Here is a 24,484-nt window from a genome sequence, read left to right as displayed (position 1 = left end):
TGGGAGCTGGGGACCTGGGGCTTGGCGAGCCCAAGGCTGAAGGGACACCCATGAACTGTCCCCGGGTGACTACTTGTGCTGCCTCGTGCTGACAGCATCTCCATGAGTGCCTGGCTTCAGGCACTCCTGGGCTCCCGCCTCCTGGGCTACCACTTCAACACCGACCGTGCCCTCGAGGACCCCACAGCACACAGAGACTCAGCAAGTGTTTGCTGAATGAACAACTGATCTTTCTAAATCTCAGAGCCAATCATGTCCTTGTACTTACACTCTCTCCCTGGCGGCCCTCCCCTTCCAGGTGAAGGCCAGACTCTCCAAGCTTGTTCAAGGCCCTGTACACCTGGCCTGGCTGACGTCACCTGCCTCCTCTTCCACCACGGCCCCCCCCTTGACTCCTACCCCCCAACTCCAACGGTGAATTCCAGATTTCCAAACTGCAGGCTTTTTCATGTCACAGTCCCTGTGAGCCAGCTGCAATGAGCTTATAGAACATTCCTCCTGACCCTCTAAGACCAGCTCAAGAGCCACCGCCCCTGGAGGCTGGCCTTGGATGTTGTAGTTGCCCTGGCCCCGTGTCCTGGGGTCTGTGATAATGTCTGTTTCAGCAAGATCCTGCTAAACCATAACTACCCAGGTCGCCCTCCCCTGTCCCCTGGCCAGATTTCCAGCTCTTTCAGGGGGGCCTCCAGCAGGGCCCGAGTCCCTTCATTCTTTGATACCCCAAAAGCACTCAGCGCAGTGAACCTCCATAAATATTCCCTGAACTGTATGCAGCCACCAGGTGCAGCATCAGCTTGATGGAATATCACACGGCCATTAAAACCACTACTATGGAGTTCCTGCCATGGCCCAGCGGTTAATGACCCCAACTAGTATGCATGAGGATGCAGGTTCGATCCCCGGCCTTGCTCAGTGGGTTAAGGATCCGGTGTTGCCACGAGCTGTGGTGTAGGTCACAGACGCAGCTTGGATCCCGTGTTGCTGTGGCTCTGGTGCTGTATCCCAGCGGCTATAGTTCTGATTCGACCCCTAGCCTGGGAACATTCATATACCATGGGTGCAGCCCTAAAAAGACCAAAAAAAAAAAAAAAAGTGCAAACTCTGGAGTCTCTGCTGTGGCACAGCAAATTGAGGATCTGACATTGTCTCTGTAGCAGCTCAGATTCAATCTCTGCTCTGGGAACTTTCACATGCCGTGGCTAAGGCTGGGAAAAAAAAAAAAAGAACAAAAAACCACTACCATGAAGATGATTTTTTTTTTCTTTTTGCCTTTTCTAGGGCCACACCTGCGGCATATGGAGGTTCCCAGGCTAGGGGTCGAATCAGAGCTGTAGCCACCGGCCTGCGCCAGAGACACAGCAATGTGGGATCCGAGCCACGTCTGCAACCTACACCACAGCTCAGATCCTTAACCCACTGAGCAAGGGCAGGGATCGAACCCGCAACCTCATGGTTCCTAGTCGGATTTGTTAACCACTGTGCCATGACGGGAACTCCTGAAGATGATTTTTTTTTTTTTTTTTTGTCTGCACCTACAGCATATGAAAGTGCCCGGGCCAGGGATCAAACCTGGGCCACAGCAGAGGCCCAAGCCTCTGCAGTGACAACACTGGATCCTTAACCTGCTGCACCACAAGAGAACTCCTGAAGATGATTTTTTCTTTTTTCTTTGTTGGCCACTCCGAGGCACATGGAGTTCCAGGGCCAGGGATCCGACTCAAGCCACGGTTGAGAACTAAGTCGCAGCCGCGGCAATGCCAGATCCTTCACCCACTGTGCCTGGCTGGGGATCGTCGAGCCTGCCTCCCAGTGCTCCCAAGATGCCACTGATCCCAGGGCACCACAGTGGGAACTCCTGAAGATGCTGTTTTGATATCTAAGCACAACCCATCAAGTACAGCTATATCCATCCCACTCACTCCACTCTGAGGCCCTGAGCACCTGCTTCATGCCAGCCCTGTGCTTGGCATGCGGGATGGAAGGGATGCAAAGGGGTCCCTCCTTCAAGGGATACAGTTAGAAGAGAAGGAAGACACACACATAATTCCTGAGCAAGATGCTAAGTGCCATGATAGAGGGAAGATGGAGCCCGAGGGTCCCCACCTCCATCTGGGGGTCTGGGGAGGCGGAACGGAAACCACAGCTCTGTAAAATTTACAGCCGACAGTGCATGGACAAGCCTGGAAGGGAGCAGAGGAACGGAGACTGTTGACGCCACAGGGCGGTGGTGTTGTGGGTGATTTTTCTTTCCTTTATTGTTGGTATAATGTTGTTTGGACAATAAATAAAAACTGGGGGGAAAATAGCTGTTTGGTGAGTTGAGTATAAAGCAGGGGAAGGAAGAAGATGAGAGAAGGGGAGGAGTGGGAAGGGAGGGGGAGGAGGGAGAGGCGAGAAGGGTCCAGGCAGGGATGCTCTCCCCATGAGGACAGCAGCAGTGGCCTCAGCAAGGCCTCAGCCTACTCCTGGGCTGAGGGCAACAGGGACAGGGGAGCACAGGACAAGGGAGAGAGGGGCCGGTATCCCCTACAGAGACGCTGGGAGGGCATCCCAGAGGAGGGGGGGGAGTACCGAAGGACAGCAAAGCTGCGGGAGGGGTCCCAGCCAGATTGTGGGGAGTCTGGGGGTGGGCCTGTAAGCAGTGGGGCCTAGGGGAGGTGGGGGGGTGGTTCTAGGCAGAAGCCAGGACTCACTCAGGGCGCCCTCCAGGGAAAAGGGTTGCCACCTGGGTGACAAGGTCTGGCCAGGGGGAGGCGGGGCCGACAGAGAGCTCCTTCTTTTCTCCGAGGCAGCCAGGCGCATGGGGACTCCCACCCACCCCCACACCAGACCCCACCCACCCCCACACCAGACCCCACACAACACGTGTAGGCATTTCCTAAGTTCCCAAGGAGTGCCAGGCATAGCCCAGCCACCTTCCTACTCAGGGTCTCCCTCGACCCTCCTGATAACCCTTGGAGCTCGGTTGTCCATGCTCCCATTCTATGGACAGGGGACACTGAGATTTAGAGAGGTTAAGTAACTTGCTCAAGGTCACAGTCAGCTAGCGAGGGGACAGGAGGAGCTGGGATCTGACCCTCGGGCAGCAGCTCGGTGGAGCCAAGCGAGCAAGGCAGGTGAGGGGGTCGGAGAGGGGAAGGGGCGCGAGTCAGGGAGGAAGGGGTTACCCGCACGCAGAGTAGGCGGTGGGTAGCTGAATGAATGAATGAGTGAATGGATGGACAGTGGGAAGGATGAATGAATGAGTGCAGAGAGGAGGGGAGTCAAGGGAAGGCGGCCCTTTCCTCTCTCCCCGCCCCCCGCGCTGGAGGCTGGCTTTGGGAGCCTCCCTCCTCACCCCCGCCTCAAGGACCGACACCCCAACCCCCCCCATCATCCATCCTAGCCTAGGGCTGGGGGAGGGAGACGCGCAGGCCGGTTCTCCTAGGCTGGGCCCTAGTCCCCGCGCGGCGGCGCAGCCTCCCGCGCCGGGTCCCGCCGGCCAGTGCGCAGCGCGGCGCCCCCGCCCCCGTCGCCTCCTCCCCGCCCGCTGTCTCCCCCCTCCTCCCGTCCCTCCCCGCTCCGCGCCTGCACGCACGGCCCCCGCCGCCGCCGCCGCCGCCGCCGCGAGGGGAGAGGCGGCCGCACAGCCTGGTTCCCCGCGCCCTGCTCGCCGCCGCCGCCGCTCGCGCAACCACTGCTGCTAGCCCTACCCCCCGAGCGCACCCACCTGGGTACACGCACCTCTGCCGCCGGGCGCACCCCTGCGCACGCCCCCCGGGCTCCAGTGTGCGCCCGAGCCGGGCAGATGCGCCGCCGCGCGACCCCCGCCCCGGGCCCGCCACCGCGCTCCGCTGCGCGCGGGGGGCTGCTCTCCCGGGCCCCCCTGGGCGCCCTCCGGCTCCAGTTCCCGCCCGCTCCTTGGAATAACCCCTGAGGCTCCAGCGATCGCCGCAAAGTTTCCCGAGGAGACCCGCCTCCCCGGCCGCTGCGCAGGTAAGGATGGATGCAGCGGGCGGGGGCCCGGGTCCGCGCGTGCGGGACGGGGCGCTGGGGCCAGCAGAGCGGGGTGGGGGAGTGCATGGAGGCGCCGCAAGATCCGGCTGCCTGGCTTTGCCGGGCCGCCGCGGGGACCGCGCAGCCTTTGGGATTTGGGGTGGGGGGCCCCTCGAATCGACCGCCGAGTATCCGCGGCGCTAGCTCGGCTGCGGGGAGGTGCGGGGTGAGCGGCCAGTGGCTCCACTCTCCCCAGCAGAGGCTGGAAAGGGCGAGGGCTCGGGCGGGAGCCCCAGTCCGAACCCTCGCTGCACCCCCCAGGGAGCCGGCCCTGCCCGCGGGGGTCGCCAAGCTGGGCTGGCCGTTCCGGCTCGGGAATACCCGGGAACTGGAGGGCTTGGGGCGCGCGGAGAGAGGCAGCCCGCCGGCCCGGGCGCCGCGCTCGCGTCCCCACCAGCCGCGTGAGTCACGGTTGGAGCGAGGTTTTATTTTTAAAACGACTTCAAGGGGGGCATAAGCAACCTCCAACTTCCCTCCCTGTGCGCGCACTGGACTGTCAGCCCTGTGCGGGGCAGGGGGCCAGGGCGGTGCACCTGGCAGCTGGAATGGTGGGACCGCCGGCCCCAGGCGGAGGGGCGGGGGCAGCGGCTGCCCCCCCATCAAGCCAGAGGCCGGGCGCACGCCCCTCCTCCCAGGGAACTGGAGGCCCAGGGGCGGCAGGCTGGGGAGTGTTGTTGCCCAGATGCAGGGAACTGTGGCGGATCAGATCTCTCCAAGGAGGAGAAAGTTGTGGAGCATGGACCTCGGGGAGCTGCCCCAGGCTTCCTAGCGGTCCCGGGGGCTGGGAGGCTCTTGGGGGGGGGGGCGGTTTTACGAGAACACAGCCCAGCTGGGCTGTGCGAGGCTACTGGGGCTCAAGCCAGAGCCCTGATGTGAATAAAGCCCAGGCTGGGGCAGGATGGGGGGGGGGGGCAGCTGGGTCCTGCCCTGCCCCACACTGGCCCCTGCATCCTCAGGGAGGCGGGAGACCAGGCTCTCCTGTCTCCCTCCCCAAGTGGCTTAGGAGTCGGGGAGGAGGCCACCTGTGTGGGGGCCCAGAACCCCACAGAATGCGGGCTGCCACTGGCAGAGGATGTGGGCTGAGGCATGCCCTCTCTGCTCAGCAGCCGTGGGCAAGGCGGCCACACTCAGGGGCTCTAGGCTTCGGTTTCTGGAGTGAAAGCCAACTGCATCTCTTCCTGCCAGCCCCAGGAGGAGAGGCGCAAACATCACCTGTCAGCTGGTGCCGACTCCGTGGGCGACTGTTCAGGGCTTCCTGGAGGTTTAAATGGAAACAGCCTGAGCTGCCAGGCCCCAGCCCAGAAGGGGTTACTGCCCAGCTGAGCAGGCAGAGAGGGGCAGGAAGAGCCGAGGGGCTGCCACATCCTGGCTGAAGGATCAGCCGTGGGCAGGTTTGAGAGCAGGAGCGAGGAGGGCAGAGTGTGTACTGGGGGAGGGGTGTGCGCCCCGGCCCCGCGATCTCACATAGACACGGGGACTGGACGCTCTTCTGAAAAAAAGCCTCTCCAGCGTGATTTTAAGCCAGGCGTGCCCCGCTCCTAGACCGTGGTCTGTGTGCCTTTGCTCTACCACTTACTGCCTGCAAGTCCCTCTGCCTCTGAGCCTCAGTTTCCCTTGCTGGTAAAATGGGGTTGACTGAGCTCACCTCCTGGTGCTGAGCTTAGGGGGCTGCAGGATGCATTAAAAAATGGGGTGAGGTGGAAAGATGTCCTGCTCCTGGGTTGAAGGGGTCCCTAAGGGCCCCCCGCAGAGGCCTCAGAGGGTTGGGGGTGGGTGGGAAGCCCACCAGCCAGGAGGCAGCACCCTTCCTGGTGTCCCTCCCCTTTGCACCTCCTCCGAGTCCTCCCATCGTGAGCCCCTGAGAGGTCCCCCCAGCTGGTCTCTAAGGAGGTGATGGGAGGGGTGGTGTCACCCCATTGCGTCACCTGCTGCCTGGGTTCTACAGGGAGGGCCTTGGCCTGCAGGGCTCAGTCTGTGCAGACTGAAGCCTGGTGGCTGAGCCTGTGTCACCCGCTGGGTGACCCGAGGCCTGCACCTCTGGGGACCTGTTTCCTCACCTGCACGGGGTGATAGAGTGGCTCCCCCCCGCCGCCCTGAGAATGGGCGCACACTCTGAGTGCGGGTGGCAGGGAAGGGCAGTGCACGAGAGGGGCGGCTTTCAAGTTAGCTGAGAGATGGATGGGAGCTCCAGGTGCACCTCAGATGGCGGGTGTCGAGGGACAGAGAGGCAGGCCTGGAACCGGCTCACTGCCCGCAGAGGCCCAGTGCAGCGGCAGTTGTCAAGAAGCAGCGGGAGGACAAAGTGCCTGGGGCCCGCTGGGCACAGCCCCGCTGCCTAGTCTGGTGGGACAGTGACAGGGAGGCAGTGCTGGGCGGGGCAGGGCAGTGTCCCTCCTGCAGCCCTGTGTGGGGAAGGGGCAGATGTGAATGGGTGAAGGCTCTGCCCCTCGGTGTGGATGGCCTCCTGTGTGTCCTCTGGGAACTGGGGACCTGCTGGCAGCCACTCCTGAGCCACCTCCTGACCTTGGAGTCAGGGCTGAGAAATGGGCTGAGCTCAGCGATGAGGCCTGTCTGGGGCTGTGCGGGGCTCTGGCTGGGCCAGCCCTTCTGCTCCAGGGTCCTAGGTATTTGTAGTTCCTGGGGAGAGTTTCTCGGCCTGGCCTGCTGACCTCAAGCAAATGCCTGGAGCTCACTGGGCCTCAATATCCTCATCTGTAAAGTGGGATGACAGCAGTGCCCACCTTGGGGGTACCTGCTGTGAGATGATGCATATGAAGCTTCTGGAAGAGTTTATGCCCAGCAGTGTGGCACCCCCTGTGGTCCCTGGCCCTGGTTCACACTGGGCTGAGGGCTTTCAGCTTCTCCAGGCCTTGGAGTGGAAGGAAGGAGACTGCTTTGCCACCCCCCGGCCTGGCCCCCAGCCATCAGAGTCCATTCTGGGCAGGATCTCACTTGCCTGCTGACTGGGGGTGTCCACTGCAGTGACAGCGGGAAAGTTCAGGAGAAACAGGGGTGAGGTTGAGAGGTTTTCATCTTGGAGCCCTCATGGGATGGGGCGTATGGGCTGTGATCAAGTGTGTGGACCAGGAGGGGTGTGAGGGGTGTGGGTGTAGCTGGAGTCCTAAATGCCTGCAGTGTGTGGGGGGGAGCGCCCCTGGTCCAGAGAGGCCACCAGGCTCCAGAAGGATGGGGCTGGTGCAGGCCTCAGGCCTTGCTGTCCTTGATGAGTGGGTTTGGGGGATCCTCTCCCCAGAACCTGGGTTGTTCTCTCTGAGACAAAGTTCAGGCCTGCTCTGGCTTGTGGCAGGGCCCAAGGCAGCTGCCTTCTGTCCTCTGCCACGAAGCAGTCACCCCGAGAAGGCTGGGGTGGGGGTGGGGTGGCTGGAGGGAAAGAGTGGGACCGCAGGGTGCTCCTGCCGTGCTTCCTCCCCCACCCCCGCCCCCACTGGCTCAGCACCCCCAAGCAGCAGCTGGAGCGGAGAGGCTCCGCCGCCGAGAGGGCCATGTTTGTGCAGGCCTGTTTGCCTGAGCGGCGGCGGGTGGATGTCTGTTTACCGCTGCCTGCGGCCCCCAGAGCCCAGCCGCTCCCTGGGGTCAGCAGCTCTGCAGATGATGTCAGCATTTGGGGGCCTCCACTCTCTGTGTGGAAGTTGTTTGCTGGATTTGCTGTAGCCCTAGGTTTTGAAACTCCCACCACTGAAGCCTGGCCTCCTGGGGGGCCCCCCTCTTCAGAGCTGGGGGAGGGGAGATCAGCGCAGGCATTGCTGGGGGGCAGGGTTGGCTCACAAGGCTCCGAGCGGAGCCGGGCACCCCCTGGTTTCCTAGCTCTTTTTTCATTGCTTCCCTCCTTCCCTCCTTTCCTGCTCATTCATTCATTCATTCATTCATTCGGTGTTGAGCACCAGTCATGGGCCAGGCCCAGTGCTGGGCTCTGGGCTCTTAGAGCAGCTGTGGTCTTGTCCTCAGGGAGCTACAGGTGGGAGGTGGGGTTGAACTGCAATCAGAGCCTTGGCTCTGAAGGGGAGGAGGCTGACCTGTCAGGGGATTGGGGGGTGGGGGGCTTCTGGGGCCTGGGATTGGGCAAGGGGGTGCTTGAGCCAAGGACACGCAGGTGGAGCAGGAGCCGGAGAGGAGGAGAGACAGGAATGAGGGGCCGGGAGGGCAGAACCGGTAGAAGGACTTGGCAGGAGGGAGGAGCTTGGGGACGGGGAGGCCTCTGGACAGAGGTCTCTTTGGAGCTTGTGGTCTCTCTCCCTGGGCCTCTGCCGGCCTGTCCATCTCCATGTCTCAGGACTCCGGGGCCTGCCTGCATGGCCACGTGCCTGGTCCCCCCGGACGGGCCCCTGCAAGGGTGGCTTCCTGGGCTCTAAACCCGTGCCGAGAGCTGTGGGTCTGCCTGTGTGGGCAGCCTAACCCGGCCTCTGATGGGCCAGGAGGGAGAATTTCTGGGCTTGTTTGTGATGGGGCCAGTGGCCCCGGTGTAGACGGAGGGCTGCGGGTGAGAAGGGGTGTTCCTCAGAAACCTTCTCCCGACTCTGAAGGTCCCTCCTTCCGGGCTGGGGAAGAAGAGAGAGAAGAGGGGGCGGGTTTCCCGGAGGCCTGGGGCCCCGCTAACCACTAGGGGACGCTGCCTTCCAGGCAGAGCGCAGGACCCAGGCATCCCGGCGGGCGGGCGGCCCGGCCCAGGTGCTGCAGGCTCGGCCCGCGGGCTGCGGGTGGGGTGGGGCACTGGCGGCTGGGAGGCAGCCGCCCGCCGGCGAGGGGATGGCGTTGGACCTGATTGCAGCTGGGGCGGCCGAGGCGCCGATCCGGCACTCTCCCGAGGAGCTGCTCTGTGGCAGCGTGTTTTTTGCTCCCCGTTCCCTCCCTCCGCCTGAATTAATCGTTGGCACCAGATTACAACAGATTTAGCAAACTGTAAAAAAAAAAAAGAGAGAGAGAGAGAGAGCAGGCGCGAGGAAGAGAGAAAAGAAAGGGGGACTCACTTCGGAGGAGAGGACGACGGCATTTATCTACCGAAGCGAATTGCTCTTGTCGCCGTGTCGCCCCTCCAGCCTCCACCCCCAGTGACGCCGGGGGAAGGGCCGAGGAACATGTCCTCAGTACCGCTGCTGGGCGCCGGCGCCAGATGGGCTTTCCCTGGGGGCGGCCTGCCAAGGGCTGCCTGGCGGAGCAGAGGGGAGAGCTGAGTGTTCAGGGGGCCATGGGGGGCGCCCAGGGCCGCTCGGGGGGGGGGGGCACGCCTGGCTGGCTGGTCCTGAGTGGTGGGGGGGCTGGGGGTGAGGGGCTGGAGGCAGCGTGGCTGAGGGCAGGGGGTGGGTCTATCTCGCTCACTGGTGCAGCCCCAGGGCCTGGTAGGGGGGCGGGCACATAGTAGGTGCTCATTATGGATGACCGGATGAGTGGAAACCATGACTGAACCGCCTTAGGAGCTGGTGCCAGTGGCCATGGAGAGTCCGAACCTGCCAGCTGGGACTCCTGGGGAGGCAATCCGCTGTGCTGGGCTGCCCCTCAAGGGATACGCCCCCCTGGGTCTAGGTTCCCTGCAGGCCCTGCCCGGGAGCTGCCCACTGGCTTTCCCGGGATGACCTTGATTTAAAACCTGCTCCTCTGTGATGAGACCTGAGGGGCCTGGCTCTGGCACAGGGAGTCTGGCTGCCTGCAGGCCCACTGGGTTCATAGCCTGGGATCAGCGGGGGCAGGAAGGGCTCATGCTCTCTCAGGCCCGGAGCTGACCACAGATGAGTTACCCATAGTCCCAGTCATGGCAGAGCCAGATCAGGACGGGAGAAGGCTGTGCATCGTGTTCACAGATCCCACCCACACAGGCTCACACCCACCCCTCCTACCTGCCCAACTCTGGTGAATAAACCCCACAGTCTGCTCCCTCCCCTAGGACCCCACCGCTAAGAAGAGCCTTGAGTGGCTGCTGGCTGCCCAGCTCAGGGCCTCTCCCTGCACAGCCCCTGCCATCCTGCCCCCACAGACAGGGCTGGCTGTCATCTGAGGGCTTTCCCTGAGCCCCTCTCTGGGGAGGGGCTGGGTACAAAAGAGAGAGCAGCCGGATGAGTGCCCCCTCCCCAAGCCCTGCTCCAGCTGAAGCCGCCCTGGCAGGTTGTTAGCCTTGCAGGCTAACCTCTGACCCCAGGAGGGAGCCCAGCAGTCTGGCTGGCACTTGGCAGGGCCACCTGCTTGCAGCCAGCAGGCAGGGAGGGGCTGGCCAGTGAAGGGAGAGATGGCGGTGGGGGTCGTGGAAGCCCTTCCCCTCCTCATGGAGACCATACCTAACCCCTACAGACGGCCCGCCTACCTCAGGGAGACAGAGCACACACTGCCACCCCCCAGTCAGTCCGTGCCTCGGTTTCCCCACTCCTGCCGGCCAAGGGGTTGGACCACCAGGCCCCAAAGGGCCCAAGAGCATCATGGCTCTGGGACTCTGAGCCCTGAGACCCCAGGCTTGGGCTGTTGAGAAGGCCGGGCCGGGCCATGCACCACTCTGCCTGGCTTGTCTTCTTCCCGCTGTGGGTAGGGAAGCGGAGGCACAGAGTGGAGAAAGGCCTTGTCCAAGGCCACGCGGAAGTCAGGATCCACTAGGAGGCAGCCAGGCTGCGGAATGAACGTGCCCGTGCTCTGGGGTCTGGTGGACCTGGGTTCCAGTCCTACTTCTGCTGGGTGCCCTCGGACACCTCACTTTCCTCTCTGTGCCTTAGTCTCCACAGCTGTGAAATGGGCCAACAGAATGCACTTCCCAGGGTCAGTGTGAAGATTCAATGTGAGTGTCCGTGGGAGGTCTCTGTAGGAGCCAGCAGTTCCTGCCCTTCAGCAAGCAGGCCAGGCTCCTGCCAGACACGGGGCTGGGATGCTGCCCTGCTCGGGGGTTGGAGGAGCTCAGGGCCTGGGGAGGGCTGCACACACTGGCCTCTACCCCTGGCAGCACCCACCTTTCCTTTCCTGGCCGGCAGCCTCATGGGGCACTTGCTAAGCTCCTCGCTGGCCCCCTCATGGGGCAGAGGTTGGACCCTGACGCCGAGGCCAAGATGTGCACATAGCAGGTGGGAGATGGGGGAGGGGAGGAGCCCCCAGACCACTCAGCTGTGATGAGGGGAAGGTTGGAGTGTGGGTGACTCTGGGTGGGCTGAGAACTGAGCTCCTGGAGGCTCTGGGAAGCAGTAAGGGTTGGGGCAGGAGTAAGAGGGGTTGGGGCCAAATTATGAAAAAGGAGGGCATGAGGCTCAGATGTCTCCTTCTGCTCAGGGTGAGTCCCCTGGTAGCAGGTCAGGTGAAACCCCCATGGGTATTTGCTGGGCACCTGCTGTGTGCCAGGCCTCACGGTGGAAGCCAGGCCCAGGGACCAGTGACTTGATCCCTCCACCAGGGCAGCAGAGAGAGGACGTTACTGCTGTGTTTCCCATCTACTGTGTTTTCTGTCTACACCACATGCCCTGAAGCATCTGCTACCGACTTGGCTTGTGCACAACTCCTTGAGGCTTCACAGCAGCCCACTTTACAGAAGAGTAAACTGAGGCGCAGACAGATTAAAGTGACAGGACCAACCGTCACACAGCGGGGACAGGGCATCTTACCCCCAATCCTCCAACACACAAGGAGATGGTGGTCACTGCCTAGAGGTAGCAGCAGGCAGACTGCGCTTGCTCGGCATCCGGCGGTATTAACTGGATTAATCCCCACAACAAGCCTCTGAGGTAGACGCTTTGATTATCCAGATGTGACCCCAGGAAACTGAGACACAGCTGAAGTGACTCACCCAAGGTCACACCGAGGAAGGGCAGCTGTTGAGGCACCCTTGGTCCCATCCCCGTCCGGGTCCTTACAAAGCCCTGGCAGTCTGGAGCCGGGGCGCAGAGGTCTCTAGGGCCCGAGGTTCGTCTCTCATGCTCTCGCCTCCCCCTGGCCCCCCCGCGCTGTCCCCTCCGGTCCTCCCTGTGGCCCTACTATGTGCAGGGCGGCGCTGCCCTTGGCGAGGGCGGCCTCGTTGAACCAGGGGCCCTCCGGGCGGGGTCAGGCTCCCAGGCGCGCATGGTCAGCGGGGCCTGCGGGGCCGGCGGTGGGCAGCTGGGGGCGGGCACGTGCCTCCCGCTCCCGCAGCTTCTCTCCAGCCAGACGCTGCCCGTGACGTCAGCGGGCGGCCGGGCTGGGCCTCGCTGCCCGCCGGGCGGGCGGGAGGAGCTGGCGGCGCGGGGGGCGCGGGGGCGCGGGCGGCCCGCGGTCACGGAGCAATCTCCATTAGGGCCCCGAGCGAGTGGCTGCAGCTCCTGGAATCCTATTAAAAGCTTTTTCATTGTTCCCTGCGATGTGCTCGCTCCGCCGGGACCTGGGCATGTTGATAATTTATTTGTGGAAGGGAAAGGGGCGAAGAGCGCGGGCGAGAGGAGGAAATGGCATTATTTACTCAGCCGGCTTGCTTGCGGCAGAGTGGCCCTGCGCGGGGCAGCTCCAGTGGGGGCCCCCCATTCAGGAGGTGGGGGACAGCCAGGCTCTGCCAGGGTGCGGCCGAGGTGGCCTGGGCCTGGGGCGGAAGGAGGCCTGGGGAGGTGAAGGCCAGGCCGCGGAGGCCCCAGACCTCCCCCTGCGGCGGTGGGGGACTCGGGCATCCTCATTCAGCCCCAGCCTCTGATATGACTGGGGGTGCGGCCCTGATGCTGGAGCGGGTGGTGGTGGTGGCATCCTTGCTGGGTCCCGAGGATGCAGAATCCAGAGGTGGCTCCTGGGTCTCAGGTTGCTGGGAGAGGGTGGCTGGGGGCCCCACACCCCTGTAGCTGCTGGCTGTGTGGTGACACAAGTCCCTGTGCCCCTGGACACCATAAAACAGGAGGGGGCCTCGGCCTCTCTGGGGGACGGGGAGGGACTCAGAGCTGACACTGTGCAAAGCACTGCGATGCTGGCCCGTCTGCTGCGTTCTCTCCGTATGCTGAGCACTTCGCAGGCAGCGTCTCGCATAATCCTCACAGCAGCTCTGGGCGGTGGAATGCCATTTGTGCCTCTTCACATACCAGGAAACTAAGGCACAGAGGGTCACGACCACTCAGCTTCTAAGAGGCAGGGGTGGGATTCGAACTCCGGCTTCTCTCAGTGCTGCCTCTGGTGGGGGCTCCACAGAGACCCAGCTCCCCCTTGGTCCCCAGCCCCTCCCCCTTCCAAGGTGAGGAAGGCCCAGAGGAGGGACCAGGGGGTCCCCTCCAGCAGGCACCTTCGCGTGTTGGACTTAATGGTCACAGCAGCATCATGGGGCTCGGGCCCCCTTAATTCTTTCACAGACGTGGAAACAGAGGCTCGGAGAGGTGATGTCATTTGCACAACGTCAGAGCAGATGTGAACCCAGGCTGGCTCAGGTTCTCAAAGTATCTGCTGTGGCGGATGCCAGGCTGCCCATAGGGCACGTCAGGGTAGCCCTGGGCAGTGGCGGCTCTGGGAATAGGACCTCACGGAGGGTCAGGCACCGGACAGCTCTGCTTGGCCCGGAGTCCCCTCGCACAGGCTCTAAGCTGCAGCAGAGGATGTCGCGTGGAACTTGCTCCATCCCTGCCCCTCTAGCACGGACACTGCCAGACCTTTTAAAAATTCATACTTGAGCCATTCACTGGCTCTAAGATCGTCAGTGGTGCCTATCTGAAACATCAACCAAAGCCCCTGGCCTGGCATTTCAGACCCTCCCAGCTCTGGCTGGCCCACCAGCCTCTCCTCCAGACCCTCCCACACTAGGCCCGTGGATGTCATGGTGCACCTCCACTGTTCCCAGCGTCCAGAAGCCACCCTCAATCCCTACATGAGGTAAATGCTGCCTCCTGCACGAAGCCCTCCCCGATTGACTGCAGGAACCAGCCCTGCCTGCTTCCCATCCCCCCAGGACTTGGCAGTTCTCCCTGTGACAGTGTAGGTGGCTTTGTTTAGACATCTGTCCCACCTCCGCCCATGTGGATTCCTCCTCCTTCCCCTCCCAGGTCCCTGCAAGGCGCCATTTAACCCTGGAATCAAATCTTGAATCTTGGATACATTCATTCCTCCAACCAAGGCTTCCTGAGCCCCAGGCATGTTGGCAAATGCTTTTCTCTTTACAGCAGCCCTGGCAGTGGGTGGCATTAGCCCATTTTATAGAGGAGAAACCAGAGACTGTGAGAGGTTCTGTCACCAGGCCAAGGTCCCCGGGCTGAACTGGGGATGAAGCTGGGCCCCAGGTAGGAGTCTTGCCGGGGCTGTGATTACAACCCTGTTGTGCTGGCAACCCCTGAGTTCTCACGCCTGCCTGGCACCGAGTAGAGCTGGCCTCTCTCCTTTGATCTGCACAGATGCTCTGGCGGTGGGGAAACTGAGGCTAAGAGAGGGAGAGAGGCCTGGAGGCAGAGCCCCAGCCCTGCAGTGACTTCCTGAGAGCCCTGGGTGGGAGGGACGGGACTTTTCCTGTGTTCTGTGTGCCAGGCTGGGAACTGTCACTTCAGACAGGGATGTGGGCAAGCCCTCCGCTCCACCCTCGAGGCCCAGCCTGGCTCTCCGGCCTGCAGCCTTCCCTGGCCAGGGATTCTCCGGGTGAAAGGAGGCTGGGGAGGCGGTGTGCCCGCAGCAGGGTGGGCCTGGGCCCTGCCCCCACGGCAGCTGCCTGCCTGGCCCCGTGGCCTCACAGACAGACAGGGCTTGTGAGAGCAGGGGCCCTTCAAGGAGAGCTCCGCTCCCGCCGGCAGCTGCTCAAAGCCCTCATTGTGGCAGGAGGGCCCTCCCTGGGCAGCTGCCCCCGCCGCAGGCAAAGACAGAGCCCAGCCTTTGTGCCAGCCAGCACACTGCCCCTGCCCTGACCCGGGGTCAGCGGGACAGAAGCTCTTGTCTGCGGGATGCTGGGGGCCTCCCAGGAAGGGGCTGCCTAGGATGGGTGTGGTCTGTGTTGCTAAGACCCAGGAATTCCTCCCAGCACACAGATGGGGGCTTGGAGGGAGCTGGTCCCTGGCCTGACACAGGCTCAGGGAGGAGATGTGGAAGCTAGAGGGTTAATAATAATGATAATAAAACTAATAACGATATCAGTAATACGGATGACGGCTACTGCCGTTTGTGGACCTTTCGTGGTGTTTCTGCCGATACGTGTGTATGTGTCTTATCCCATCAGTTCCCCAAAGCAGCCCTGCAGGGGAGTTCCCGCTGTGGTGCAATGGGTTGAGTATCCGATTGCAGCAGCTCAGGTCGCTGCAGAGGTGGGGGTTTGATCGCCTGCCAAGCACAGTGGGTTGAAGGATCTGAAGTGGCCACAGCTGAAGCGCAGGTCTCAGCTGTGGCTCAGATTCAATCCCTGGCCAGGGAACTTCCAAACTCCGTGGGTGTGGCCATTAAGCAAAAAAGCAGCCTTGCAGGTTGTGGAGGTTACTTGCCACCTTTGAGAGGTGAGGGGGACTGAGGTCCTGCAAGGTGAAGACATTCACTGCCTGTCAGGTAGCTCGTGATTCAATCCTGAGCCCATTCTTTTTTTTTTTGGCCACACCCACGGCATGTGGAAGTTCCTGGGCTAGGGATCCAGCCCGTGCCACAGCAGCAACTCCAGCTGCTGCAGTGACAACATTGGATCTTTAACCCTCTGTGCCACAAGGGAACTCCTAGAGCCCGTGCTTAAGTGCCATCCCTGCCAAGCACCCAAATGGCCCCCTTGGTGTACAGAGACAGAGCCACTGCCCTGCCCTGCAGAGATCTGAACCATCAGACTTGGTCTGCACTGCCGCCCCAGTTTAGGGCCCGGGAAACTCGTGCTCTAGGAGGTTCCTGCCTCTGGCTGGTGAGGGGCAGGCTCCATCTTCTCCACCAGGTCGTATCTCGGGTTTTCCCTTTTGGGCAGGTAGGATGGTTGCCCAGATTTTGTGGGTGGGGCACCAAGGTCCCACGGCAGGGGTGGTGGAGGAGGGGAGGGAGCCTCCCCCACTGAGAGCTGCTCCTGGGAAGACCCCCCCCCGCCCCAGCCACGAAGAGACCATGTGTTCTACGACCTGGATAGTTAGGGAAACAGGCACAGAGACGGGGAAGGGGCCTGGCCCAGGTCCCACAGCCGTGAGGACTAAACATGGGCCCGCTGGCCCCCGAAGGCTCTGCTGTTCACTAGGACACGGCGTTGGCCTTGGGCAGGGGTGGGGGGAACAGCACACGCAGCACTTGTCCCAGGCCCAGTTCCTTTTTTTTTTTTTTGTCTTTTTAGAGTCACACCTGTGGCACATGGAGGATCCCAGGCTAGGGTCTAAATCAGAGCCGCAGCTGCCAGCCTATGCCAAGCCACAGCAATGTGGGATCTGAGCCACATCTGTGACCTACACTGCAGCTCACAGCAATGCCGGATCCTTAACCCACTGAGTGGGGCCAGGGATCGAACCCACGTCCTCATGGATGACAGATTCATTAACCACTGAGCTGTGACAGGAACTCCCCAGGCCCAGTTCTGAGCACTGACCTGCGTAACTAATCAACCCTCCCAAGGACCTTATAAGGATGTACTGTTAGTGTTGCCATTACGCAAATGGAGGCACCTGCCCTCAAGCCAGGCCCCAGGCCTCCCAGCCCGTAGAGCTGGACAGCCCCTCCCCTCCCTCCCGGGCCCCGACCTCTGGCACACACGTCCTGATGGCTGAGGGTCAGAGATGTCTCCGGGACGAAGGACAGGGGCTTTGGGGCCGGATGGATGGCCTGCAGGGCAGTGTCCTGCTGCCGAACCTGCCTTCTCATCCTGAGCCGGGTTGGTTTTCCCATCTGTGAAATGGGCATCAAGCCTGTGCAGCCCCTTCCTAGGGGACCCCCAGGTGAAATCCTCTCTGTCGACCCCTCGTTGCTGGGCTGGGCTTCCCCTCACCTCCCCCTGTTCTTCCCTTGAAAGGTTCTGCCCCAGACCCCGACCCCACATCCCTGGGAAGGCCAAGCCTCGCTCAGAGCCTGGTGGCCTGGGGATCACTCACAGTCAGCCGAGGCCTGGAGGCCAGATCAGACCTAATTAATGCTATTAATATTCATAACGAGCGGCCTGCTCCTCCTTCGGGCTCCCTCCCGAGGATGGGACATCGGGCTCTCAGGCCCCGGTGGCCCAGCGTCTCCTGGGCAGATGTAGGAGACCCCAAAGCCTCCTCAACACTGCTGGCTCCCTGGCGGGAGGGTCTCCGGGGTGGGGAGGGGGCTGGTTGCTCGGTTTCTCACACAAGGGACCTGAGTCCCAGAGAGACGAGTGGTCCTCAGGCCCCTCAGCCACCAAGAGGCGGGGCCGGGGCTCGGTCCCAGGACTTGACTCTGTGTCCAGAGCTCTCCCTCCCTCTGGAGATGTGCAGGCTGCCTGCTGTCGCTGGGGGGGTGGGGGGGCTGCTGTCCCCCAGGCAGAGCCTTAGGCAGCCTTCCAGAGGACACAGTGAGGGGTGTGGCCCTGCTCCTTCCCGAGCGGGTAGCTTCTGTTCACGGGTAACCAGGGGAGAAGAGTCCCCCTCCCCAGGCTGTGTGCCAGCCGGTGGCACAGTGAGGGCCGCACAGGGGTTGATGGGCGTCACTCGGCCACCAGCCTGAGCATGTGACTTTCAGCTGAACTGCAGTGGGTTCCAGGTGTATCAGCCCCCGCCCCGCATCTGAGGGTAAAAAAAGACACTACAGCCTCCCGTGGTCCTGGGCAAACTGCATGCCTGCTGGGGCGGGAGTCGGGCAGGGCTGCGGTTCAGTGGGCAGAAGGTCACCATGGGAGGGTTCTGATTTGTGGGGCGAACATGAGGGCCCTGGGAGCCAAGGCTGACTCTCCTTTGCCCCCAGGTCTGAGCCGGGCCTCTGGCCCTCGGCCTGCCTCTTGTCCAGCCTCCAAGGCCTTCCTGTTGCAGGCGGCCCTGACTCCTCAGCCACCACGTCTAAGTTTGCCTCACTCAATCTTGCCAGGGGGCAGCCGGATGTCCCCCACCATGCATCCCAGGGGTTTGGGCCCAGGTATCCTGCCCACCTGGGTGGCTTGACTCCCACTGGGTGCAGCTCCCAGACCCTTAGGTTTGAGTCCTGCTAGCCTCTCGCCCAGCCACCTCTCTCGGGCTCAGCTTCCTCGTCTGTAGCATGGGCCCAGAGCAGCAGGGTGGGAGGACGTGGGCAGAAGCTTGCCTCTTGTGGATGCCTGGTGGGCAAGAGGAGGGAAAGGGCTGATCCCTCTGGCTGAAGCAGCTTTGGGAAGACCCCTGGATTGACAGTCCCCTGGGCACCTAAGTGGGTGACACAGTTGGTGTGTGGGTCTTTAAGCCCAGGAGGAGCTGGGGAGGGGGCAGGGGACTCGGGTGGCATGGCCTGACACTGTTGGGCCCTCCCTCCCCGAGGCCTGGCTCTGATTGAGTCTCATTATTACAGGGCAGGGGCGCCCTCACGGGAACCTCGCTCTGGGTCGGCAGCCGAGTTGTCTGCTGAGCGGCTAACAGCTGTTTGCACAGAGACTAAATCTGTCCGGGCCTGACAGGCGGGCCTTGAGCCGCCGCTGCAGCAGTCTCAGTGTGGGAGAGGGCAGCGAGCTGCCGACGGTAACGCGGGGCTTGAGTCTATTCACTTAGGGTCCCTGAGCATGTGGAGGGCAGGGCGCCACAGGCGGTGGGCTGGCCAGACTGCCCTTAGGCCTCGTCCATGAGCTGGGCAGCAGGGTTGGACCCTCAGGGTTCGCGCTGACCCCATGAAACCTTTTACATCCTAAACCGAGCACCCAGGGCCCCTGGCCTCACTTCCTGTCCATCCCCCAGGGACTCTGGGGCCTAACTGGGCTCCTTTGGATCTTGGGGGCCACCCCGCCCCATCTCCAGGTCCTATCTTTCCTCAGGTGGGGGGACGCTTCGAGAAGGGCAATGAGTAAATATTCCAAGGCCACTTGGTCCCTGTGCACCGTGTTATGTGTCTAGGCCATTTCTGCTTGAGAGACAAGTGGTGGCTGCTCATGAACTTGGCTGGCATCTTGGGCAGAGTTTGGGGGTGAGGAGGGCCAGGTTTCCATACCAGTGCAAATTTCTTCCTTGGAGGATGTCCCTACCCTCCTCCTCCTAGTGACCCTCAGAGCCAGGGGACAGCTCCAGACAGGCCACTCCAGAGTCTCAGTTCTGAACTGGGGACGCTCAGTTCAAATCCTGAGGGGTAACGGGAAGCATAAATGAATATTGTCTATTAAAAGCCTTTTTCAGCTGTGAGGTCTTATATTTGAGGATTTGTGAGACTTGTTTTCCTCGGACTGTGATAAAGGTCTGAAATGTTGACACAGAGATTCGCCTTCTCAGAGGCTGGCAGGATGGTTGGGATCAGAGTGGCACACGAGCCTCTGCTCCTTTCCTTCTGCCCAGGGCAGACATGACTAATCAATCCTAGCACTCTCCTCTGCCGAGCTGGGGAGGGCCTGCCTGGGAGGGGGAATTGCCGGGCAACCCTAGCAGGTGTTTTGCAGATGAAGAACAGGGACTCAGAGAGCAAAGCTGCTTGCCACAACCACTCAGTCTCTAGGCTGGAGGTGGGATTTAAACCTGGTTCTCCCGACCCCAGAGCTCCGTGGTCACAGAAGCTGATGGTCTAGGGGCTCCTGGCCCAGGTGGAGTTCTGCTACATTGTGGATCATGCTCTCACCAAAGCCCACCCAGCTCCCCAGGGACAGGCACAGTGTGGCCAGGCTCGGCCTCCCTACCACAGCCATCCCTCCCTCCTGGCCTGCTAACCTTTATGGCTGCAGCCTGCCTGTGCTGTCTAATTACAGCCACTTATATTCCAGGCTCTTAACTGCAGCCAAGTGGTGCATGAGAATGTGGGGTTTCTGACTCCCTCCAGCGCGCTGAGCCCAAATGAGGGGTGTGTGGTGTCAGGGAGCAGGTCGGCAGTCACGGGGCCGATGGATGGAGGCTGGGAGCTGCCAGGGATGGGCTGGGCCCTAGGATGGGCAGACTGGGAGGCAGGGCAGGGGGCTTTCCTCTTCCCAGCGCTGCCTCCAAACAGCCTCATGCCTTGTTAGGAGTTAGCTCTGCTGGCTTCCAGGTTACCTTTTTAATTAAGCCAATTAATTAGTGCCTTTAATGAAGCAGATTAACCAGGCTGGGCTCTGCACACGGGGCTGTCGCGTGCACAGTTTCCTGTAGTTTGGGATGTGGAGGTGGCCGCTAGGCCGGGGCTGTAGTCCTGGGGAGCTGAGGTGCGGCTCAGACACGGATGTCTGTCCCCCCCTTGGGAGTGTGGCCAGGAAACCAGGCCTGGAAGGGGGCAGGCAGGGCTGGGCTGAAGCCACAGGGAGGTCTCTGGACCTAGATGCCACCGAGCTGGAGCGGGAGAGATGCAGGGATCCTGCCCAGAGGACCCACAGGACACTTGCTCAGTGGGGTCCTTGGCGGCAGGTGTGACCGCCTGGGGGAGGAGGCCTGGGGGAGCTGCGTCTCTGCTCCCCTTCCCCTTCCCTCTTTGGCTGCTTCCAGCCCCGCTCCAGAGCCCCTCACTCGCCTGCAGATGGGGGTGGAGACTTGGGGAGTGAGTCGCCGGGAGCTAGTGCCCGGCTGGCATGTGAGGCCACGTCTGGGGTTCCTTCCACACCATCCCGCTCACCTCCCTGATGGCCTGGGGGCAGCTGCCTTTCCAGGCGCTTTCTACGTGACGTACTAGGCACCACTCAGTGCTCCACACAGGTGATGCCACTGCCTCCTGTCCCCAGCCCCGTTCAGGAAGGGAGGCCTGGCCCCCGGGTGCCAGGAGGTGTCCCAGCCTGTGTCCCAGCCTTCTCCCACAGGCGGGAGAGAGGAGCAGGTGCTACTGGGGCCAGAGGACAGGTCCAAGCTAAGAGAGGAGCTCTAGGAGGAGATCAAGGAGGCCCCCAGCTCCCTGGAGGCACCCTCGTGAGAAGGGCAGGAGGCGTCAAGGCGTTTCTGTCCCTAGTGCCCATAGCCAAGGGCGCCAGAGCAGGGCAGGCCTCCTAAGCAGGCCAGGCGGCAACCTGGTCCAGAACAGCTGAGCCACTCAGAGACAGTTAGTGCAGCCACAACGGGAGAGATTTAGGTTAGACTGACGAAGGACTGTCCGACAGCAGGGATTATTAATAAGTTTGTGGAGAAGGCAGCATCTGCTTCCCCAGGAGACGGCATTTGGCACTGGGCTTGATCAGGGCCCTTTGGAAAATGTGCTGCCCTACAAATGCAGGTGGCGCTTCCCAGCGCAGACCAACAGAGTGGGAACTGGGTGCCCTGTGGGATGTCCTCAAGCCGCACCCCCTTCATCCCCTCTCAGCCCAGAGTCTATGAGGGTCTATGAGCCAGGGCAAGTCATGGAATTTTCCATGGGCCTCCGTTTCCTCATCTTTTAAATGGGTATTTCTTGGGGAGAAGGAGGGCCTCGTCTCTCACGTCTCAAAGGAGACAGAAATTTCCTTCTTGCTCCCCAACTATAAACGTTCCTGCTCCTGGCTTCCCCTCCCACCTGGCCAGCCCCTTCTTGCCTCGAAGGGTCTGCCCTTTGAAACTCCTCTCTTCTTGAATGGCCACCCCCTCCTCTGATAGCATTTCCAGGCTTTTTAGTGTCTCCTTTTAAAAACACCCTCCCCAAACCTCCCTTTTCCCTCTAGCTACTGCCCTCCTTCTCTCTTCCCCTTCATGGCCACATTTCCCAAAACGGTTGATGAATCTCCCCACCTGCCATTTCCCAAAGCCCTGAAGTCCGGCTTCCATCTGCCTTTTCTGTGCTGACACTGCCTCCTCCAGGAAGTCTTCCCTGCTTCCCCCACCCTGATCCAGAAGTTGAGCCTCATTCACAGGAAACTGGTGGGACCTAAGAGCAGCCCCAGGCCTTAGCTGTCCCCAGATCTGCTGTGCCCCACACAGGGCCTGGCAGGGAGCCCAGCCTGGATGCGGGGCTCCTCTGGGGCCAGAGAAGGGGTGAGGCGCAGCTAGTAGCTCTGTTTCCAATGTACCTTGAGAGGGACACTGTGGGGTGGGCGGGAGACAGGAATGGGAACAAACGCCATCATCACACTCAGAGACACCTCTTTAAATACCAGCTGGAAGCAGCCCGGTTTCTGGGTGGGTGGAGTTGCCCTTCATTAGCAGGAACCACAGGGGACAGGCGCTTCGCATAGGATGGGGGCTGGGGGGGAGGCAGAGCCAGAGCTCTGGGTGGGAACAAGCCCCTCGGGGGTCTGCCCGCCCCCATCCCACATGGCTCCCCCTGCAGAGGGTCTAGGAGGAGCGGGGCAGCATCTCACCTGTGTCCTTTCCCCAGCTGGGCACAACGTGACATTTTCTATCTATAGCGTGGCTCCTATCCATTGTCTGTCCCCACCAGGCAGCGAGCTCTGCAGAGGCAGGCGCTTCAGCTCTCTCCTGTTCCCCGGGGCCTGGCGCCCTCGACCAGCAGTAAATAGCTCAAGTGGCTGGAGGATGGCCGTGGGCGGAGGGACAGGTGTCTCCCCTGTTCCTCTGCTCTGCCTTGGGGCCCCCCCACCCCGGTACAGAGGGCACCGGCCAGGTACAGCTCTCAGCACCAGGCCTGGCTCGTGACTGCCGGCTGTGCTCTTGTCCCTTCGGGACTGTTCGAGCAGGCAGGGCACAGCAGAGTGAGACAGAGGCCACGCTGGCTCCTGCCAACAGCCATGTGGGCCAGACGCTTGGGGGATCATGTGAGCAGTGGGCCCCAGGGGACCTCAGTCCTCGGGGTCTCAGGCCCCCTGGGCGCAAAATGGGGGCACAGTTTGTCCTCGCTGTGGGGAAGGGTTGACAGGAGGGTGCGTTGGAGGAGGAAGAGAAAAGGGGGTGCAGGTGTCTACTCTGAGCCCCCAGCATGGAGCCGGGGCAGCCGGGACCACAGCCCTCTGTGCTCTTAGCTATCGCCTGTTTGGCTTTGCAGGAGGTGCCGTGGCAGGCGAGCCCCTGGAGAGGCTGAGGGAGCTGGACCTTAAAGCCCCCCCCACCCCACCCCTCGCTGCCTGCTCCCTCCCCAGGCTCCGCCTCAGGAACAGAAGGAACAGGCCCTCCCTCCTGGTGGAAATTCACACCCGCGGCCCCACCAAGCTGTCTGCAGGGAGGAGGGTGGTGAGGAGGGGGAGCAGCTGTGGGAACAGGAGGCCCACCGAGAGAATGGACAGACGGACGAGGAGACAGAGCCCAGGTCCCCATCTGTAAGTGACAGCTGGGGGCCAGGTGGGCCTCCAGCCCCACCGGCCCCCAGCCCAGTCCTCATGGGCCAGAGGGATGGGGCCTGGCGCTGATTCCCGAGTCTGGTGGCAGCAGGCAGGGCTGGTTGTGATGAAGATGCAGGGCCAACAGGGGTTGTGGGACAGAGGGGGCCCCCCAGGGGCTCTGCCCACTGGCAGCACTCACCAGGGACAGTTGAAAACCTGGCAGGGGTGCCAGGCCAATCCTAGGCTCTCCATGACATGGGGCAGGGGTGGTATGATTCTCAGGCTGAAGTCAGGGGTCTGAGACACCGGGTGAGGGGCCTGTCCCACCCCCGGGAAGCCTCCCAGTATGTCCTATAAATCACGCCTATGCTCCCCAGGCTCAAGGCTCTAGGCTTGGGGCTGGTCTACACTCCAGACTCATGGCCATAAGGACAGCCTCCTCCTTTCTGTCTGGTACCCCTGCCCAGCCCAAGGCCTGTCCTGGCCTTGCCTTTGGCCTCTGCTCCTGTGTTATCTCCCCCGAGAAGCTCCCTCGGCCGCTGGGCCTCGCCCTGCAGGCCAGTCTACACCACACCCATTATCATTAAACGAGATTTTCAGTATACCCATCTGGTGGTCCGGGGTGGCCCCTGTGCCATTCTGGGCCTTAGCCCGCTGCTGGTTTATAAGGCTGGGAGAAAGGGCAGGACCCAGGTCTCTGGGGTGAGCTGACTGGGGGCTAGATTTAGGGGAAGGGACAGCCTGCTCCGGCTTCCTCCCAGTCCCCAGCCTGTGGCTGAGAGTAGGTGGTGTCCCTGTGCTCAGGCCAGAGGAAGGGCGGGACCCTTTGTCTGACCAGTTCGTGCTCAGCTCCTGTTTCTGGAGGTGGAATGAGAACCTCGTGCGGAGTGATCACTCGGTGCCAGGCTCCATGCCAGCTCCAGGACCAAGAGGAGCCAGACAGGCTGGGTCCCAGCCCCGGCAAAGCTCAGCTAGTGAGGAAGCCTGGCGTGGCGTCAGTGCCTCTGGGGCCAAACAGACCCCCTTTCAGATGAAGAGAGAGGGGGCAGAGGGGCAGAGATGCTGAAGCCGTCTGGTTCCTCCTCTCCGGCTGGGGAAGGGGGTCTTCCAATAGGAAGGGGGCTTTTGCAAGACTCTGTGGACCCCGGGTGCACATATGTGTGTGCCGTGGGAAGGCACCCAGCACCCCGAGGGCACAGCAGAGGGCACTGAGCACACCGAGGGCGCACCCCGAGAGCGCACCCCGAGAGGGGGCTGCCGAATGGTGGACTTTATGCAAAACTGAGGGAGACTTTTCCGGAAAGGGGCGTCTGACACTGGAGCGCTTGTGGGAGGACGGGGAGGGGATGG

At 62.0% G+C, this 24,484-nt stretch overlaps 2 protein-coding genes across 2 annotated transcripts in view; one reads left to right on the top strand and one right to left on the bottom strand.

Moving 5' to 3' along the window:
* The window catches only part of MACROD1 (mono-ADP ribosylhydrolase 1), a 149,424-nt gene that overhangs the window by 32,272 nt on the left and 92,668 nt on the right, over positions 1-24,484 (bottom strand).
* Positions 3,825-24,484, top strand: part of FLRT1 (fibronectin leucine rich transmembrane protein 1) — an 80,866-nt gene continuing 60,206 nt past the window's right edge. The window contains exon 1 of the mRNA XM_047775427.1: positions 3,825-3,975. The gene's annotated coding sequence lies outside the window, so the exon portion shown is untranslated. The remainder of the gene's footprint in view (positions 3,976-24,484) is intronic.

This window comes from Phacochoerus africanus, chromosome 4 (assembly GCF_016906955.1).
Source record: "Phacochoerus africanus isolate WHEZ1 chromosome 4, ROS_Pafr_v1, whole genome shotgun sequence".
NCBI lineage: Eukaryota > Metazoa > Chordata > Mammalia > Artiodactyla > Suidae > Phacochoerus > Phacochoerus africanus.
The sequence above is the reverse complement of the archived record's forward strand: the minus strand, read 5'-3'. Positions and strand labels throughout refer to the sequence as shown.